This window comes from Trichosurus vulpecula, chromosome 9 (genome assembly GCF_011100635.1).
Source record: "Trichosurus vulpecula isolate mTriVul1 chromosome 9, mTriVul1.pri, whole genome shotgun sequence".
Taxonomy (NCBI): domain Eukaryota; kingdom Metazoa; phylum Chordata; class Mammalia; order Diprotodontia; family Phalangeridae; genus Trichosurus; species Trichosurus vulpecula.
The window spans coordinates 69,845,157-69,864,859 of NC_050581.1; the positions used below are offsets into that span (position 1 = coordinate 69,845,157).

At 38.6% G+C, this 19,703-nt stretch overlaps 1 pseudogene; it reads right to left on the minus strand.

The window, feature by feature from the left end:
• Nucleotides 1-1,229: 1,229 nt before the first annotated feature.
• Nucleotides 1,230-4,871, minus strand: LOC118832145 (annotated as a pseudogene).
• Between the last annotated feature and the right edge of the window lie 14,832 nt (nt 4,872-19,703).

Here is a 19,703-nt window from a genome sequence, read left to right on the forward strand (position 1 = left end):
TTGGACATTCTATTGGAAGTTTAGGTGTAAAAATGTGACTAATGGTCAAATGATTCCACTTTTCTTGCAATTAAATTTAAGCACAGATTTTTCCCATGCATGCATGTGCCACCTAGGCCAGTACCTGGTGCCGGGCATTCTATTTGGCATATAGTAGGGAAATAATTATGATGTAATTCAGGTTGATAAGAGTCAAATTTGGGAAAGTAAAGTTTAAGGCACTCCTGAAAGTCTGGCTTGGACAGATAGTCAGGCAATGCATTTCTGAAAATAACAACCAGCTTATTATTGCATTTATTTTTTTAAAAGTTCGCTTACCTTTATTGCCAGACTTTCATATTTGAGCAAAGGGAATCAGATCTCACTGCATGCATTTAAAATTAGCTCCCTTTCTTCTTCCCCACCCCCACCCCCATTTTGATTGCATGACAGACCAAAGTTGCCTTCCTTTTCCTTACCATCAGAGATCAGGGAGCCCCATTGTGGGTGTGGAATTTTACTGGAACCCCAGGAAGCCTCACAAAACATTCATAGGGAGAGTCCATGCCCCAAAGCCACAAACCTAATTACTGCAACCTAGCATCTTTTCAAGGTCTCCTCCCTCTTTAAAAGCAGGTAATGTCCTGATAATGACAAAGTAAGAGGTGGCTTTGAAGGAACAGGTTAAGTAGGAAGGAAGCTGGAGAAAAGGACATAATGACCTTGAGATCATCTTCTGTGAAAAAGTCAGGCCTGACTTGCCTTCCATTTTCTTACCCTTGTAGTTCGCAACTGTCCACATGTTGTCAAAAAGAGTTTTAAAGGTGTGCAATTCATTTATGAACATTTGTTTTTCCAATAAACTTGTTACCTATTCAGTGGTGGCTTCTTGCCATGCCCCAATCCAATATCACTATGCTTCATGTATGTTGGTCCATATATTTTATTTCTTCTGATTAATGGAGAAAATGGCTGTCCAACTTTTCAACATGTGTATAATATAGTGCCCAGGAATCTGTGATCTGGTCATATTTATTTTACTTTGAGGATTTTTTCCAATGAGTTAGTGCCTCCCCTGATACTTGTATTATTTCTCCACAGCACTCCCAGTTGATTTTATATGGGATACCTCTCTCCATGCTTCTCCCTTTCTTCCTTTATATTTTCTCGTATAACATGTGAGCTGACAAACTCTATTTCTAACATTGAATCACGTCTGAGTTTTGTCATTCACTTCTTATTCTCTTGGGTCAAAATACGGCATATTCTGAAAAAGAAAATACCAATTTCAGTCATTCAATGTATATTCTGAGAGATAAAACTTCATGATTAGCTTAACTTTTTGTTCATGCATGATGAAGATGTTGATTTTAGCCACAGGAAACATAGAAATTCAAATTTTGTGAATGTTAAAAATGTAGTATTCATTCTTTTAAAACAATCAGGTACTGAATTGAGGTAACTTAAATAATCCATTATTTCTGTGTTATTCACATGCAATGTCTATTCCATAATCCTAGAATTTCAGAGTTGGAAGAGAGCTCAGCCCTCATCCAGTTCAACTCCTACAGCTCCCCTCCCCACAAAAAGTTACTCTATTGTATCTTTGTATTCCCACCACTGAGCACAGTTGCCTTATACCTATCAGCTCCTTAACAAATATTTATTGAATGAAGGTATGAATGAATGAATGATGAATCAAATTAAAATTTCCAGTCAGAGTTATTTTGAACATGTAGAAATAGGCTACTATAAGTATACCCAGGAATAAACATTTCTGGTGAGATCCTTTAAATATATCGTATCCATGAAAACCACAGCAGTGATCCTCATTTACGTAAATGTTAGAAAGGACCTTTGATAACATTCTACTAAGGGATTTGAGGAATAATATAAAAAACACAGCAAATAATCAGTTTTAACATTTAAATGATTAGAAAGCTTATGAAGGAAATGCAGAGTAATATCCTTTCTACTGACCAAGTCTTAAAAACAGAAATAAAAGGGAAAGGTCTAAGAACACAGTTGTGGAGAACTCACCTAGAAATCTACAAAATACCATGAGTATCAGAAATCTACCTAAGTTTGGAAAGTTTTGGACCTCGAGGAACAGAAAACATCGCCTTAAATATAATTAGAGGATTTATTGCTTGTATGTGAATCACCAGTGGTACATACATATAAAAAGAATCGTGTTCTGATCCCTGAGAGGCAAAATTATACAATGATTAGTTCTAAGGAACCAGACCTTCCCAGAACTAGTGCCTGTGTACCCATTTTTTTTTTATCCTTGATAGGGCAGAAAGAGCTGTAGTTGTTGTTCAGTTGTTTTCAATTGTATCCACCTCTTCATGACCTTATTTGAAATTTTCTTGGCAAAGATACTAGACCAGTTTGCTATTTCCTTCTCCAGCTCATTTTACAGATGAGGAAACTGAGGCAAACAGGATGAAGTGACTTGTCCAGGGTCACACAGCAAATGTCTGGGGTCAGATTTGAACTCAGGAAAGGGAGACTTCCTGATTCCAGGCCTGACACTCTATCCACTACACCACCTAGCTGCCACAGAAATTGCTGTGTAGATTTTTTCAAAGGCACCAACCTAGGGTAAGGAGACCTTGGGCACCTTCTGAATACACCAACCATGAATAAGTTAGCAAGATCACACACAGGGATTAGTATAATTCTTTTGGTGTTGGGGGTAGGGGAGTACACTTAAGGATTTATCTACATGTTCCTCTTCTTTGCCCTTTATCCCTGTTTAGTGTAGAAAGGCTGGTTGTAGGGTCTACTTTAGCCAGATTGTATCACTATTCCCATCTTCAGACCCAGAATAAAGGTAAGCAAGAATTCCGGCAGAAGCAGATAATGGAAATAAACATGTATGTGCCAACTTGGACCAAGAAGGAAATTTATAGATGATGTTCCTGAACCCCAACCTCCTGTGTAGATGAATAAATTTCCGAAGTCATGTGATCCCAGAATCTAGCCCTCTAGCAGAGAAAGGACATTTCTTGAACAGCACCAGCTTTGGGTGTTGATTCAAGGAATCCCCAAATCAGAAATTCTTTCTCCCTCCTTTAATGTGTGCGTGCTTTTATTCAAACTGGTCTTATCAGTGTACAGGTAAAGCTCCCCACATACTGGCAGCAATCTCATGGGATGCCCAAGGATACTGTAAAAGCCTTCATTCACATCTGTGTTGGGGTCAGGGGTGGGAAATTAGTGGTCTGGCAAAATTATGGCTCTGACAAAAAAAGGAACAAGTATTAAGGCAGGAGATACAAAAAGGTTATTTGCTTTTTTTTTTTTAAGGATTATATAATTTTCAAGTAAAGTAATACCACTGCCTTCCTCCTTCCCCCATTCACTATGCTGGATTTGTATGTGAATTGGATTTAAGTGAGGGAGGGCTGTGCAGTCACCAACCTCTTTCTCCTCCAGAGCCATCTGGGTCCAGTTGCCAGACATGGATCAGGACAACTGGAGATGACCCAGGATGCAGTAGGGGGTCTTGGTCTTTTAAAGCTAAGGTCCTTCCTTCCATCCTTCTTTCCTTCCTTCCTTCCTTCTTTTCTTCCTTCCTTCCTTCCTTCCTTCCTTCCTTCCTTCCTTCCTTCCTTCCTTCCTTCCTTCCTTCCTTCCTTCCTTTCCCTCCTTCCTTCCTTCCTTCCTTCTTTTCTTCCTTCCTCCTTCCTTCCCTCCTTCCTTCCTTCCTTCCTTCCTTCCTTCCTTCCTTCCTTCCTTCCTTTCTTCCTCTCTCTCATTTGTGATGGACAATGGAAGACCTGGATTCATCATATCCCCTGTTCGCTGATTCACATCTTCACCTTCTAAGGTGGAGAGAGAGGCCAGAATGGAGGTTCTAATCCAGAGAGAGTATTGGTGCTCAGGTGGGGCAAGGTCTTGATTTTCATTGTGCTGGGGGATAGGGCTGCAATCTCCTTCTGCATCCTGTTAGCAATGCTTGGGTACATGGTGGAACCACCAGATAAGATAATATGGTATTGGCATACAAATCTTTACAGATGTCAACATCATACTTCATGACTGAAGTGAGGGTAGTTTTGTGGATTCCACAGGATTCCATGCCTAGGAAAGATGGTTGGAAGGGAGTTTCTGGGGACCAGAAACTCTCATGGCAAATGGTAATAACCTGACCATCAGGAAGCTCATAGCTCTTTTCTAGAGAAGAGCTAGATGCTGCAGTGGCCTTCTCCTGCTCAAAGTCTAGGACTAAGTAACACAGTTTCTCCTTGATGTCATGCACAATTTCCCTCTTAGCTGTGGTGGTGAAACAATATCCTCTCTTGGTCAGGATCTTCATGAGATAGTCCATCGGATCATGGCCAGCTAGTTCCAGAAAGAAGATGACATGGGAAAGAGCATAACTTTCGTAGATGGGTACAGTGTGGATCACACCATCACTGGAATCCATCACAATACCAGTGGTACAACCAGAGGCATACAGAGACAGCACAGCTTGGATGGCAACATACATGGCTGGAGTATTGAAGGTCTCGAACATAATATGTGTCATCTTTTCTCTGTTTGCTTCAGGGTTCAGGGGAGCTTCTGTGAGTAACACAGGGTGCTCTTCAGGGGTCATATGGAGCTCATTATAGAAAGGATGATGCCAGATCTTCTCCATGTCATCCTGGTTGGTGACAATGCCACATTCAACGGTAGTACTTCAGGGTCAGAATACCTCTCTTGTCCTGGGCCTCATCCCCCACATAGCTCTCTTTTTGGCCCATACCCAACATCACAGCCTGATATATGCGGCATCCAATAATGGAAAGGAAGACAACCCAAGGGGTATTGTCTCCTGCAAAGTCAGCTTTCTACATTCTAGAGCCATTGTCAAAAAACACAGCAACATCATCATCCATGGCAAACTTTGAAGTGGAAAGTTTAAACCCTTAAGAGAGAGAAAGGAGGTGATCAATGCATCTGAAGGTGAGGGTGGGGAGGGGAGGCAAGTGCATGCTGAGTGGAAGAGCTCAAAACTCAAAATCAGGAATTCTTGAATGAGGTTTATGTGGGGAAGTAGTTCTTGACTAGGATGCTTCTTAGAGAGAAATGAGATGGTCTCTGTAGTCAGAGGAACAGTATGGGGGAACAAGGAATCTGGACCTTTCCATGGTTGTTATTTGGACAGTGCAAGTCTGACATAAAATCAGGTTGCCCTATGTTTGTCTTCTTGGGAAGTCCAAACCACAGAGGAAGCTATGAGTCTGGGAAGGATTGTTTAAGACCACATGAGAGAGCCAGGGATTCACTGGAATGTCTCTTGTTCCAATGGCAACTCTGAATTCAGTACCTTTTGAAAGTAACTGCTCTGAGTGCTTTATATGTTTTCTGAATCTGTTTATGAGCTCCTATGTGTCCTCTGCATTTTCTGTATAGGTTTATGGCTCTTGTGGGCCTTTTGTATCTTCTGCATTTTCTGTGGGGCAACATAAAGGCTGTCCTTTACACAATATACATTTGCTACTTTAAGTACTTATAGGGGATCAAGGGACCCTGTTTTTTTTTCCTCTCTTCTCACAGCCATATCCACTGCCTTTTGTTATACTTTGTGCCTCTCTTAACTTTTTCTCATCAGGTTCTGACTTCATCATTCAACTGAAACTACTCTATTCAAAGTTACCAATGTTGTTGTGTTTGCCTTTCATTTTCGAAGAGGACCATGGCATCAGGGAAATGATGACATAACCTGCAGTTGACTTTGATTTGAATGAGGGAGGGCTATGCAAGGTCACCAGCCATCTTTCACTCCCAAATCCCCCTTTTAAATTTCCCCATTTCTATTAAGGATACTTCCATCCTTCCAATCATCCATGTTTGCAACATAAGTGCTATCCTTGATTCCTTGCTGTGTCACACCCCACAATTCTAATCAGCTATCAAATCTTTTTATTTTTTTTACCTATACAATATTTCTCAAATCTATCTCCTTTCCTTTCTTTCAATGGCTCCACCCTAATTTAGGTCTTCATGTATTTCAATAAACTCCTAATTGATCTCTTTGCCTCAAGTTTCTCCCCTCTCCAATCCATCCTCCATATATTCGCCAAAGTGCTCCTCTGAAAGCATAGGTCTGACCATGCTACCTCGTCTACTCAATGAATTCCTTATTGCTTATAGGGCCAAATATAAGCCCTCTTGTTTAATTTTAAAGCTCGTTACATCCTGGCTCCAACCTACCTTTTCAATTTAGTTGTGCTTTACTCTGTACACACTCTACCATTGAGGAAAACTGAACTTCTTGCTGTTCCTCACACACGACACTATATTTTCTATCCCCAAGCCTTTGTACTGATTGTGTCCCATGCCTGGAATGCACTACCACATCCCTAGCCTCTTGGAATCTCCCATTTCTTTCAAATCTCTGCTTGAGTGATACAGTATGCATGATGCCTTCTGTAATCCCCATAGCTGCTAGTGCCTTCCCTAACCACTCAATTTACCTTGTATTTATTTTGTGTATATGTTGTATATACATGCCATTTATATTTCCATACATATACATTTATATACTGGGGCTACTAAATGGCACATCTTCCTGAGTTCAAATCTGGTTTCAGACACTTATTAGCTGTGTGACCCTGGGCAAGTCACTTAACTTCTGTTTGCCTCAGTTCCTCATCTGTAAAATGAGGTAGAGAAGGAAATGGCAAACCACTGCAGTATCTTTGCCAAGAAAACACCAAATAGGGTCACAAAGAGTTGGACACGACTGAAAAGCAACATTTATTTACTGGTCATTTCCCTCAACAGAGTCAAATTCTGTGAGGACAAGGACAATTTCATTTATAGCAGTGAATCCCCGCTGCTTTGCACAGTGCCTGGTGCATAGCACAGCTAAGTTCCAATTAGTACCAATAATGGATGCTGTGATGTGGTTGAATGTATTCAAATCCATACTATTCAATATTATAAATATGTAAAATATGGCAAACTGTTCCAGTCCAATGGAAATATGTAGGGTGAATTAGAATAATTCATCTACTTCATAGGATTTATTATTTGCACTAATTGAGATCTAGGTGGAGCATATTAAATAAATGCTTGTTGGTTGGTTGATTTGCCTATGGTCATGGAAACTTAGGTAATAAGCTCTACTGGAAAATTTTTATGTACTAAACTCTGTTTTGTGGCAATGAAGTAAGGAGAAAAATTATCCTTTGAGTCAGCCTCCCCTAACTGAACTTCTATCTGAGTAAATCCAAAGCTTAAGGGACCTTGGACCATAGGTTAAATTAGATATCAATAAATATTCTGCCTCCTACATGTCCAACTATCCAAATGTTAGCAAATGCAAAAATAAATTTGTAATTGAAATAATTTGCTTCTAACAACTATTACCTGACATTAAATCAAATAAGTTAGAACAAAGTGACTTTAAGAAAAAGGTACTCCAATGCTTAGCAGAAATAAATTCAGCAATGTTCACCTTAAAAAGCCACATCTGTAATACGTTTTAAAATTTTAATGCTTTAACTCAAGAGAGAACATTAGGGAAAGAAAATAAGATTGATTTGTGCTATTGAAATTATGTCATACAAAGAAGAGTCTTCTTCTTCCCCAGCCCAACCTCCTTCCCTCTATACCAGTCCCCCAGGAAACAATTAAGAAATGACCATATGATAGATTTCAGGTATAATACCCAAAATGAATATATTGTCTAAGGATAGAAAAAAGATCAATTTATTTAACCTACAAGGCAGGTGCATGATTCATGTCCATGTTGAGAAAATTCAGAAAGAGAACTTTAGGCTGGATACTTGGAAGGCTGTCAGATAAACATTAGAATGGGAAAATGCCACGTGATTTCTGTAAGAAATCATAAATAAATAAGTAGGAATAGAGAAAGGTAGACTTTCATTTGAAAACTAAACTTTGAGCTTTTCCCCCTAGAAGGCAGGAGTGGGTGAAATGGATGATTATTTCTGTTTGTCATATTTCCACAAGAGAGTGTAATGTAGTATAAACTCTTACTTATTCTTGGGGCATTATCTAATTTATGGGTACCCTGAACCTTTTGCTTCTTTTGTTTGTCATTTTTCTTTCTCTCATTCTCATAAGCATTTCATTATTCATTAGCATCTTCATTAGCATTCCCAGGAACATGAAGGGTAAAGACAAAATGCTAATTTATCATTTTCAGGTGCTGATTCCTGACTTCTTATATCAGACCCAGAATGCCCCAAATGCCATTTTCTTTTATGTAGCTCATCTACATGGTCTGGGATTTCAACTGTTCTGTCTATACCTCGATTCTATTCTAACTTGACAAATGCTATAAAATTTGCATTTTAATTAATAACAATTAAAGACCTTTCCAACTTTTTAAAAAATTCTTTCTTCTAATTTAAATACTTTGGGGATTTGCTTGAATCGCCTTTCATCATCTGGGCAATGTGCCTTTTTCCATCAGAATTTTCCTGTTTAGATTCTAGACCAATCTTTTTGGAATGACCATGGATTACATTGTCAGTGGACTGACTGTACATGGACAGTTGATCCAGGAATGATTCCCACATCAATTAGGAGTAGTGTCCTGTTGATTAAAATATAGTTAGTGTGTGTGTGTGTGTGCGCGTGTGTGTGCATGCGTGTGTGTACCACTCAACTCTTTTCTTGGAGAAAGTATTCATGATTTATAGGAATGATTGTTCTGTGTAAGCCTTTGGCCTGTGTCATTTCTTACCCCTGATGCATATTTTCCAGCATATTTTTTGCCATCCTTTCCCCCATGCTCACCTTTGCATTGAAGTCCCTCAGTACCAAAGCATATGCAGATTGAAGCTGGGAGGTTTTATTGAGTTTCTAGAATTTCTCTGCCTCCTCATCCTCTGCATCAGATGTTGTTGGTGTGTAAGCTGCCATTATTTTCATGGTGATATTTTTGCGACTACTTTTTTATGAGATGACCGAACGTCCCATGAAATGATTGTTACTTATTGCTTCTGTGTACATGATAAAACCAACTCCGCCTGCTCCTTTACTTTGCCTCTCCAAGGACTTGTGAGCCAGGCTTCCACTTAGCTACAACTTCTTTTTCTCTTCTGATTTGGTTTACACTAAGTGCAGTAGCGTGCAATTCAGTTGCCTCGATAGAACGTCTGCTCATTCTTTACTGAGCAAGGTTCTCCTATGTGGGCTATGAACAATCAAGCTAATGCCTAAAAACGATGTGATTCTTGGAACCCTCTACCTTTTTTATGCTACCGTCACTGAAGAAACAGAAGAATTAAAGACTACTTTCCATTATTTCTCTGTTTTATGGATTGCTGTAGCCTAAGAATGCATCACCTAATGGCCAGCCCACTTTGCGTTAGCCTCTCCAGATTTAACTAGGTTGATCCTCAGAAATCAGACGTCATCTCTTGCTAGAACCAGCGGGACCTTAGGCAAGTCATTTAATTTGATCCCTGCCTCAGTTTCTATCCATCAATAAGCCTTTAGTAGGTGTTTACATAATAAGGACAACTACATTTATATAGCATGTCAGAGTTTGTAGTTCTTTACATATATTGTCTCACTTGCTCCTCACAGCAATGCTGGAAGGTACGTGTTCAATCGTTTCAGTCTGAATCTTTGTGACCCCATTTTGGGTTTTCTTGCCAAAGATACTAGAATGGTTTGCCATTTCCTTCTCCAGCTCATTTTACAGATAGGGAAACTGAGGCAAACATGGTTAAGTGACTTACCTAGGATCACAAAGCTAGTAAATGTCTGAGGCCAGATTTGAACTCAGGAAGAGGAGTCTCCCTGACTCCAGACCCAGGACTCTGTGCACTATGGTTGCCACCTAGCTGCCTCAGCTGTAAGGTAGTGACTTTTATTATCCTCATTTTTAAGATAAAGAAGATGAGATTTGGAGTGATTAAATCACTTTCCTAGGGTTACACAATTATTGAGTGTCTGAAAAAGGATTTGAACTCAGGACACTTTTCACTATGCCACCTATCAATCTGTATATATCTAGCACTGTGTTAAGCAATGGGAATACAAAGAATGGCAAAGATAGTTCCTGCCTTCAAGAAGTTTACATTCTGATGGAAGAGACAAGAGACAAATAATTAGGTAACATAAGATATAAACGGAGGAGATGGGAGGTAATTGAAAGGGAAAGGTGCTAGCAGCTGAGGAGTCTGGGAAAGGTCCTCTGCAGATGGTGGCATATGAAATGAGTCTTGAAAGAAACTGAGGGTAGAGCATTCCAACTGTGGTAGCACAGCTGGGACAAAGGTGCAGAGATGGGAAATGAAGTATTATGTTAAAGGAGCTTCAAAGAAGCCAGGGTAGCTGGATTATAGAGTACCTGTAGGTATGTAAAGTTAAAAAGACTAGGAGGATTGGAAAAGGTCAGGTTAGTAGGAAGAGGCCAGTTCCTCATCTGCAAATGGAGGGAGGGGGTCAGACAGATAATCTCAAGGTCCCTTCTATCTTTAAATCTATTTTCCTATGATACAACAGAGTATAATTTGTCACAGTGCATGCCCTGTTGGCACAGTATTCAAAATCAAACATTTATTGAAGTATTGGAAGATTTTCTACCATGAACTAACTCCCATAGAGGTTCCATGACAGATGTAAACAAAGAAAACTTTCTGCGATTCTTTAGTTATGAACCTCATGTGAGGTACGACACGGGGAGGTATATGTGAGGTATGTCATATGGAAATATTTGCTCACCAGAGATGGTTTCCACCCTATGGAGATGTCCTACTCAAAGACCAAATGAAAGAATGATTCCTAAAAGGTGTAAAATGTTTTAAAGGCGCCTTTCTATAGATGATGTGATGCTCCAGAACAATACAGGGCCTCCTCAGTGAGACTCAGAGGTGTTCCAAAAAGATTATACTAGAATCTAAACAGGAAAATTCCAATAGATAAGAAATGCACATTGCCCAGGTTATAAAATATAGTTGGATGGGTGTACCCTGAGGAAAGTTACTTAACCTTTGGGGGACTCAGTTTCTTTACCTGATAAATGAGAGGTCTGTCTTAGAAGATCCCTGAGGTCATTTCCAGATCTAAATCAATGATGCTATTAGCGTATTTAGTTAATTCATCAATACCTATATCTTGGAGAGGTGACACTGGTGTTCATTGAGCTATGCCAATAACTATAGAAGAGAAATAAGTAGTTGGATTCCATTTGGGAACCTGCATAGGGTTTCCAGAACTATTTTTCATGTGAATATTTTTTCAGTGACACCATGTGGTTTTACATCATGGGCACCATGATTTTCAGAAGAGTTGAAATTACACATGATCCACAGGGCAATGGAAGCCATGTGATGGGCGTAATTAGTCTGCCATCTGCTGCCAGTTGTGATTTGTATATATGAACTGTCATAGAAGATATCAGCAAGAACATGCATGACCAGATAATGAAGTGGGCAAGTTATATACTAAGAGTGAGTGACAGTAGAGAAATCATCTGAATGTTGTACTGATATTTACCAAATACGAAAAGACTTAGGAGATGGCTTCTAGCATGTTGGGTGGACCCTCCATGGAGGATTTATGAAAGGACATAGACAAGAATATCACAGAATGAGAAGATGCAGCTTTTCATTGGGAGAGGGAGTGTCAACGTTGATTAGACTATAGACCTATTGAAATATTCATACATATTGGGGAATAATAATAATTCCATTAGCTCACATTTATCAAGCCCAAGGTATTTCAAATTTTATAGTTTCATGAATATGCCTCTAGGAGGAACTTCAAAAGTCATCAAGTTGAATCCCTTAGTTCTATAGAGGAGAACATGGCAACCCAAATATTTCTGTCCCCGTTTTATAGATGAGAAAACTGAATAGCAGAAGTGAAGTCATTTGTCCAAGGTCAGATCGTTTACTATAACTACAAGTCAAGTTCTTTTCCTTCTCTGCAACATTCATGTCAATAATGTTGGAAATATTCCTATGATTAGCCTGATCAATGCTCTAATTGATTGACATTCGATCGAATCCAGTATTCTTTTGCTTTAAATAATTAAGAATTGACTGTTGTGACATAGCAATTTAGAAATAAACTGAGAGGACATTGAATTAAAACATCAGCTTGGATGATGGGATGCCCTTGTGATTATTGCAGCATTGATTACATGTATTAGTTGCATACAACGTAAAACAATTAATTCATTTCAACAGGAGCAAAATATAACTATTCTTGGAGTCCAAACAAAAAAGAGACCAAGAAATGTAGCTGTGTGAAAAGCATGGCATGTCATCTATCATGGTTATCTTCATATTTTCCCCTTCCTAATTTTCTTTCTCCTCTGCCCCATTTTGAGGGGAAAAAGTTAAGAAAACATTGCCCTGATTAATTCTCACCTTCCTTTCTCCTCTTTTTTTCCATTTGTGTTTGAAATAGAATATATTTTGTCCTTGCCAAGAAAGAAAGCAGGTTAAAGGAAAGGAAGAGATGGATCTGTGCTACGAGTTGGAGTGAAGTGGAGGGTTGGCACTAATGAGCACTTTCCTCTCTACCCTTACCAGTGGTCCTTGATGGAATTCCAATTTCATTTTTCTCTCCAGCTCCCCAGTGTTGAAAGTATAGAGATGTTTGACCCCAGTTTATCTCTACCCAACCCTAACATTTGAGATTGTAGCAGAGACAGAGAGAGCAAGAGAGAAGAGGAGAGACAGAGACAAAGACGCAGAGACAGAGAACAAGAGAAAAAGAAAAGAGAGAGAGAGACAGAGGGAGAGAGAGAGAGAGAGAGAGAGAGAGAGAGAGAGAGAGAGAGAGAGAGAGAGAGAGAGAGAGAGAGAGAGAGGAGAAGAAGGGCCATGGGATCTATGCAAATGGAATTATGCATTTTTAGGACTCAAGTTTGATATGCTTTACATACTATTAGGGCACTTTCTGAGGCTGGGAGAGCCTCAAGACCTCCAGATGTACAATAGATGTAGATAAGTTGTTTAATCTCCAATATTTTGTTTATTTAGTTTTTATCAATTTTAGGCCAAGAATAAATACTGTACACAATTAAGCACATTTCTTCTGTTCGTTATGGGACACTGCCACTATTATACCAAAGTCATTTGACAAGAATAGAAGAGTCCGGGTGTGCCAGTTTTGGGGGAGGAGGGAGACTTGAAAGCTGCATCTGATTCAGTAAATCCACAATAATTCACACTTCTCTAGATAGTGAGGAGGTGCTCTCTGGAATGGAGACAAGTAAGGGATAGCAGGTTGTCTACTGTCTGAGAACAGTTAAAAGCTCAACATTTACTCAGTTTGTCTCCTTGCCAGGAAGACATAACTACTGGGAAGAAGTGGGACCATCAAAAGTTTCCTCCTTCCTGTTGATCAGGATTAGAATAGTGGCTATTGATGCCAGTTGATGCTTGAATTTCCATCAACTCTTCACAGAGATTCTACCTAAGACACAAAAGGTGTTCTTGGTCTTTAAATATTTCATGCACAAAGGGGTAACATTGGAATTTGTGTCTATACTTTACTATACATCATCAGTGGGAGAATTTTGGTGTTTAAATGATAGGGTTTTGAAGTGGGTTGCTGCTTGGGATTATTGAAAACACTACACGATCCCACAAACGTATCCAGTCAATTCTCCTTCTGTTCAATTCTTGGTCCATTTCATTGTTCATCCTACCCGTAACTGGATGGATTGTCTATCAAACTGCCTTTCGTGGACTGGGCAACATGCATTCTTCATCCACTTTATTTTTTTTTCATATCAATAAGCATTTATTAAGCACCTGCTTTGTTCTAGGAACTATACTAAGCACTGGAGATACAAAGGAAGGCAAAGAAAAAGTTCTGTTCTCAAGGAGCTCACAGTGTAATGAGGGAGATGAATGGGAGATAATCTTGGAGGAAATGCACTAAGGTTAAGGAGACCTGGGGAAGGCTTCTTGCAGAAGGTGAGACTTTAGCTGAGACTTGAAGGAAGCCAGGGAATACAGGAAATAGAGATGAGGTGGGAGAATGTCCTATGCTACAAACATCAAGAAGGCCAATGTCATTAGTTCACAGGTTATGTGGAGGGGAGTAAGGTGTAAGAAGACTGGAACTGTAGTGAGGGGCCAGGTTATGAAAAACTTTAAGGTCAACCCGAGTATTTTATATTTTTCTTGTGGTAGAGTATTAGACTAATCTTTTTTGAGTGACCATTGATATAATTGAGGAGGCCTTGCGTTGTTAAAGGATTGAGGTTAAAAAGTGTCATCTGAAAAGAAAAGCATCTGGAAACCTTATTATCTATAGGGAATCCTTTTTCATTTGGATGTTGAGCAGGACATCATCTCTGACCATAGTGAATACCTTTCTTGAACATATATCTGCCTATTTTTTGTAGTTGATATTAATAATCAAAGAATCAAATAAAATTACAATTATCTCAGTGGTTACATCCATCAAAAATTTTTGTGGTATCATAACATATACATGGGAGTTGCTTTGTTGAAGAGCCTGTAAGCTGTATCTTTCTCTACCCTATCAAATGCATTTAAAAAAAAACAGAGCAGTATCTTACATTCTCTGTAGTTCTCAGCAATTGTAGTCTGCAGTAGAGCATCACCTGTGAACACCTGTTTATTCCCTTCTCATATTTTCATCAAGGATGTCCTCAATGTATGTGTAAGCCATTCTCATAAATATTTTATAAAAATGAGGGATTAGGTACATGGGTCAATGGTTGCTGACATCTTCTAAGTTACCTTTTTTGTGGTAATAACATGTTCATTTGCATTCTTTTGAAATCATCCTTTCTTAGAAATTATTAAAATTACTCCCTTACTGCCTTTAAGATTGTGTTATTTCCATTACATATTTCTTATGTATGAATTTGGTTAAGCCCAATTACTATTCCTGATTTCATCTTGAGTGTTATCTCTATTTCCAGTATTGTTGGAGTCCAAATCATAGTTATTCTACTGTCATTAATGATGACAATACATCACAATAGAAATCTGTTTCTCAATTTCACTTCTATTTATTGTCTTCCTTGTAATTTCTTGGACCAGCATTTTGGTTGGCTCAAATACTATGGATTTTTAAAGGCTTGTTTTCTTAACCCCTATTATATTTTATTATCTTGCAAGGCAATATTTCTCATGGTTAATTGTTTGTCCTCTTTCCTTGTAATGTTTTGTAAATGAACTTGCACCACCCTTTGCTGCTCATGTCTATCTGCTTAGCAAAGAGAGAAGTGTTTGCTGGCTCTTTTGGCTTCTTCATTATTGTGAATTTTTATATCAACTCAACTTCTGTAAGAAATATTGATAATCAGAGTCAACATCTTTACTTTTATCCATTTCTCAATATTTTCAGAAACAACTTCTTGTTTAAGTAAGTCATGGGAGCTGTTGTACTTGCAGGCAATTTCTTCTTACCTTTACCTTTTCTTCTTATTTGATGTTGGTTTTGATGTTTATTCAAACTAGCCTGTACACACAGAGAGCTGGTTCTGAAGAGACATCCAGGTCAGTAACTAGTAGATTCCTATCTTTAATATCTAACATTTCTGTATCTCCTTGAAGTTTGCGAAGGGCTTTACATGTACTATATCATTTGAGCTTCACAACCACTCTGCGAAGTAAAGGATAAAAATATATCATTATCCCCATTTTACAGAGGAGGAAGGTTTATTGAGGTTAAGTGATTTAGCTATGGGCACATAGCTTGCAAGTACCTGAGATGAGTAAAGTCATTATGCCATCCTGTCTCTTTGTCAAGATGTATACAATTTAATTTTTGATGATGTTTACTCCTATGTCCAATGCCTTTTCACTCTTTTCTTGAAACAAATATTACCTACAATCTACACTTACAACATTTCTGATTTATCTCTAAATATTTAGAGTGAGCATCATGGGCAAAAGAAGGACCTTATGTAAATAAATCATTATATGGTACAGAGGCAATTCAAGGTAGTAAATATTTTCTACATTCCTGACTTACCAAGTCAGGGTCATAATGCAATAGACAGAGTATCTCAGCACAATAAGGCTATATATAGACATCATAGCACTCATAACATTTCTTCTTACAGAACATGGTTTTCAGAATTTCTATATGAAAACATTCCAATTTTGTTATTTTTAACAATAGAATCACATGATCCAGTGTTTCCTTCTCACTTTGGCATCTTTAGGGGTCTTTATGGACCTCACTGGCTTGGGCCCCCCCCCCCCCCCCCCCCCCACCATGCTATTATAATCGTGTTTGCAAATACCCGCATTGGACACCTTTTTTTTCCAGCAAAGTCGAGGAATTCATTGAGTCTGCAGAATAGAAGTGAACATTGTTGTGAGATTATTATTAAACTAGTTACCTTTTTATGCATTTTCCTGTATGCTGAAAAGTCCATTGGATTTCTGCATTGTAATTCTGTTTCTCATCATCTCACACCTGGATTATTACAGTAGCCTACTGCTTGTTCTCCCTGCCTTAAGGGTGTCCATCCTCCACTTGGCTGTCAAATCGATCTTCCTAAAGCAAAGGTCTGACCATGTCACCCCACCTATCTAATAAACTTCAGTGGCTCCCTATCACCTCCAGGATTAGCATTCAAAACCCTTCACAATCCGGCCATTTCCTACTTTCCCAGTTTTCTTATACCTTGTTCCCCACCAAGAATTCTGCGATCCGGTGACACTGGTCTCTCTGCTGCTTCTTGAACAAGATACTCAGCTCTGTGCATTTTCATTGGATTTCTCCCATGACTGAAATGCTCTCCCTTCTGGCCTCTCTAGTTTCCTTCAAGTCCCAGTTAAAATCCCACCTTCAACAAGAAGCCTTTCCCAATTTCCCTTAATGCTGGTACATTAAGTGTCTTTGTGACAGTCTGTAGTTTATCCTGTTTATATCTTGTTTGTATATAATTGTTTGCATGGTATCATCCCCATTAGACTGTGAGCTACTTGAAAGCAGGGACTGTTTTCCTCCCATCCCATTTTTTGGCACCCCTAGAATGTAGCACAATGTCCGGCACATAGTAGGTGCTTATAAATGCTTCCTGACTGACTGACTGATAGAAAATCATAACTGAAGGTCTTAGTGAAAATAACCATGCAAATACCAGTGAATTTTAGACATCATCTTTTATCATGGCCTCAAAATCCTATAGGGGTGTGTGTGTGTGTATGTGTATGTGTGTGTATATTTAAAATCTTCTCAAGCACCATATGAATTCTCTGGATGGTCAGTTTGAAAATTTTATGTCTTAAATCTTTGCTGATAGATAGCTTTCCTGGCATAGCTTCACTGGTGTGGGAGAATCCCAACAAAGAATAAGGGGTAGGTCATCACTAATTCAGTATAGCAATATATGTCAAAAAAGGCAGGATGAGAGAAAACTGTCCTTAGAGTGAGGGAGACTTGTGTTCTGTCACATATTTGTGACCCTGAACAAGATGCTTTACTTAGTGTCATATGCTAGTCTTCAGATTGCAGGTTGCATAGCAGGAGGCCACCTGCATTGATTGAGGGAGTTTCTTCCCTGCAAATTTCCTAAACCAATTAAATCACAGGTCTGATCAAACAACAACCAAAAAAAATGCCCAACATACTCCACAGTATTAGCAGAATGATATACCATTGTTTAAGCAACATAAGCTTTAGAATTTGGCAAGGCAACCAGACAGACAAAACATGGGATTAGTAAAAAAGATATTAGAAAATGACACCAATGGAAAGGATTAAGAGGCTGAGGAGGGAATGATTTAATTTCGTTTTCTTTTTTTTCTAAATTTGCATTAGGAATATGTGCAATACTAACTGTTAAGATAGTCTTGCATAATGATATTGTCTGGAAGTGAATTTTTTTTTGGGAAAAAAGAATGTTACAGGTAGTAAAATGGTTTCCCTTTGCAAACCCAGGGAAAGCATAAATTTGTCTTAGTGCACAACACCTTACACAGAGCTGTAATAGTAGCCACTGAAAATAGGAAATGCTGACCACATCCTAACTAAAATGCTGTTGTAATTCACAATGCTAATATCTGTTTGTATAATATATTCTGTTCTACCTCCTGCTTTTTTTTTTTTTCGCTTGAGCTTGAGGCATGGAGGACTGGTTGGAGAAGGTCATTTCTGACCTAAAGCAAAGAATGCCTAGATTACATAAAGAGAACTATCAATTTTGCTTCTCAGAATGACAGAAGAATTAAATTCAGGGTCGACTTATTTATCTACAGTAATTTAACAAAAGGGGACCATTGGAAGAAATCATTTACCCTGACTGATTTCTTAGACCTGATGGTCTTCTTCACTTCCACAAATAATGCATGACGATGCAAAAATCATGCTAAAATAATACAGACATGGAGTTGACCTAGTACCTAGAGGGTAACGCTAATGGTCACTTTTTTGAAGTCTCTGATGAAGCTCATTTGGAGCTGGAGAATCCCAATTTGTACCTAATTGCCCTGTTTGTTTAAATAGTGAAACCGTTTCTATTCGATCTCCTCCAGGATTAACCTTTGTTTCTTACTGACATTCATATATAGTGCTTATATATTAGCTAACATTTATACAGAGTGCTTACTATGATGTGCCAGGCACTGTGCTATTATTAACCCCATTTTACAGAGAAGGAAATTGGAGCAACCAGAGGTTAAGCAATTTTCCCAGGGACACACAGATGGTAAGTGTCTGAGGCTGGATTTGAACTCAGGTCTTCCTGACTCCATGCCCAGAACTCTATCCACTGCACCACCAGCTGCCTTACATTACAGCAAACAAGAGGCAGAAGACAGCATCTAAAACGATGTCTATTCTGGCTGTGTCAATAGTATGCTAAACAACAAATGAAAACCAAAGAAATTCCAACGATTATCCAATTTTTTTGTCTGTATGTCACCAATATCTAGATACTTGAAATATATTTTTAATGTAATTTTTCATCTCTTATTCAAATGTTTGTCACTCTACAGACCCATAAGATAATTCTGTGAACTGATTAAGGACCTCCAAATGCCAAATTATTAGGTTAAAAGTATGACTGGGTTAATATTTATAATTGCTTCATAATTGCTTCACTTCTACAACATAAAATATTTCTTTTTTCAAAAAATGGTTTGATGGCCTCTGTTCCCTACCTAAAGTCTCTATTTTATACACTCATGATCAGGTCTATGATAGCAAACCTACACTAAAAATGTATGACAACTTAAATTTCTAATTGCTTGGATATGAGTAACCTAAACCGTTTTTGTCAAAAACCCTTCCTAATTTGGCTCTTGAGCTTACCTTTCTGAGTTCACTGTATGTTAGTCCTTTCGATATACCAGACACTCCAGCAAACTGGTATACTTACTGTTACCTGAATTGGCCATTCTATCTGCATCCGTAATGCTTAGTATAAACTGTCCTTTATACTTAAAATCTTCTTTAAATGGTTGAATTCACATTTCTTTTCCCACAGAAGAGGCATTCCTGAATTTCCTAGTTGTTAATGCTCTCAAATTACACATACACAGACACACACAGACACATGCGTGTGTGGACGTATACACATATACATATGCACGTATGTATCCACATATGTACATATCCACACATATATTCCCATATGTATATGTGTATATATCATACATATATCCATTCAGCAAGTAGTTCTACTGCAAGATGCAGTTGCTAGTCCAGAGAGAAATCCCCTCCTCCCTGTGCTGTTCCTAGGTAAAGGTGCAGGGGTCACATTCCACAAAGCTGCTCCCTGAATGCTC